Raw genomic sequence first — 2,274 nt, 5'->3', positions numbered from 1 at the left:
GTTAATGTCTAATTGCTCAAGCAAAATTTATTCAATAAAAGCTATCAATCTACCATTGAATAGCTTTTACTCTTCTATCAAAAATTAGTTAGAGGGCCTGCCAGTCCCGGGGTGTGCTGAGACAGAGACTGAGACTGGGTATGGTGGTGCACGCCTGTAATCCCAGTGTTTGGGAGGCTGAAAACAGGAGGATCACTACCAGTCTGATCTATGTAGTGAGACCCTGCAGGCCCTGTCCTAAATACAGGGGGGGAAAAGCAGTTTGGTATATTTGTGAGGATCTATTTCCATGCATTCTTTTCTTCTTGTTCATTTCTGTGTCTATGTGTCAGCACTCTCCTGTCTTCCTTTCTACAGCAGCACAGTAAGTACCAATATCAGGAAGGAAGACTACTTCACCACTCTTCTCCAAATTTCAAAGACATTAGTTAAAAATAGACCATTCAGGGCATGTGACATTTTTACTCTGTTGAGTTTTTCAATATGAATATACTATGTATTTTCATCTTTGATTTTATTCATCAATATTTTATAATTCATGCCATATCTTTCATATACATTTTTATTTTATTTTTTATTTAGGATACAAATAAAAGTTTATTGTATGAAATTAAGGCCTTCATATTTCATAGTTCACCAAAGCTAAAGACAGACTAGATGATTTAAGATATTCACAAAAATTTCACTTTTACTTCATGTCTATCTCCAACCATTAATATGACCTGACCTCCTATTATCAAAACAAAAGCATAAATCACACCAAGTCCTGTGAAGATGCCTATCCTGACATTATTTCTTGGTGTAGGTGATCTTCATTGCATGGGATGGTGTAATCTTAAACACTTGTAATGTGTCCCTGGAAGCTCCAGCCTGCCCATCATCTTCAAACTCCACAAAAGCAACATCATGACTTCCGGGTACAAGATGTGCTTCCTTAAAACCAGGGAACTGATTAAACAGCATGGACAACATCATCACGTTGGTCTCTTTTAGTAAATTATTAAGGAATAAAATATAGTTTGGAAGATAATCAGGGACCTGAGGATTTGGTGCTGCATTTCCTGGGGTATTAGCTGTTGGTGTTCCCTGGCCAGGCTTTGTGTTTGCAGTTAATGTAGTCTATTCCATAGTTTTGGCTATTTTCTTTCCTGTTCTCTTTTCCTTGTCAGCAAAGGTGCTACTTTTATTTTATTTTATTTGTTTTATTTTGTGGTACTGGGGATTTAACTCAGGACCCTGCACTTCTCAAGCAAGCGTTTACTCTACTGAGCTATCTCCCTGGCTGCATGTATTTTAGATATTATATCAGAGTCTGTTTTTGCACACTGGATTCCCATTGGTTTACTATAAAATGGGAATTCTTGCAACTGTCTTAAGGCATTTGTGGATGAACTCAGTACCTTCAATGTAACAAAGGCCTGGCCTCGCATATTCATAGTCTTTAAAGCCTCAATATCTATCACATGCCCAAACTGAGAAAACAGTGCATACAGGGATCAATTCAATTCTTCTTTTTTAATTTTGTCATTCATATTGTTGATATAAATTGTATGATTTGGTCTGACATCCATGTTTGAGTCACAGAAACTATATGCAGCCATGAAATATAAGATGATTCGCTTCAATAACCTTTGCATCTCGTCTGTCCTGAGCTCTGCAGGCCCTGGAATCCCAACCTGGACGTGCACAGTGCTCCGAACCATTCTGGGCTCTCACTGCCTTTATACATATAATTTTACTATATTTATATTTATGTGACTAGTTTTCTTTGGGACCATTGTAAATGGTGTTGCTGTTTTACTGTCTAATTTTTGGTAGCATCTAGGATGAATATATCTTGTAATTTTATTTTTTTTTGTGGTCAGCTTAGCCCATCCTAGGGGTGGGGCTGGCATGGTATGTGGTACTGGGGATCAAACTGTGGTCCCTGTGCTTGCCTAAGCAGACACTTTAGACTGCTCGGCTATCTCACAGGTCCTACCTTGCGATTTTAGTAAAATCACTTATTCTTTCTGACAGGGATTTGTAGATGCCTTCGGGTATGTATACAGTCAGTCCTCTGCAAGTACAGAAAGTGTCCATTTGGGTTTTTTCCCCATTCTGAGTTTTCTTGTCTTATTGCAGTGACTGGATCTTCTAGTACTATGTTAAATTATGGTGGTATAAGTTGATGCAAAATTTCACCAGTAATTTATTTTAAGTGGATAAAATGAATCTTTAAAAACATGATTTAAGAAGCAATTTTAGGGGCTGACCAAATAGCTCAGTGGATTA

At 37.7% G+C, this 2,274-nt stretch overlaps 1 pseudogene; it reads right to left on the bottom strand.

Moving 5' to 3' along the window:
• Positions 1-789: 789 nt before the first annotated feature.
• Positions 790-1,597, bottom strand: LOC101560850 (annotated as a pseudogene).
• Between the last annotated feature and the right edge of the window lie 677 nt (positions 1,598-2,274).

The sequence above is a fragment of the Octodon degus genome, unplaced genomic scaffold, assembly GCF_000260255.1.
Source record: "Octodon degus isolate 3935 unplaced genomic scaffold, OctDeg1.0 scaffold00262, whole genome shotgun sequence".
Lineage (NCBI taxonomy): Eukaryota > Metazoa > Chordata > Mammalia > Rodentia > Octodontidae > Octodon > Octodon degus.
Note: the sequence above shows the minus strand (reverse complement) of the source record. Positions and strands in the feature narration are given on the sequence as shown.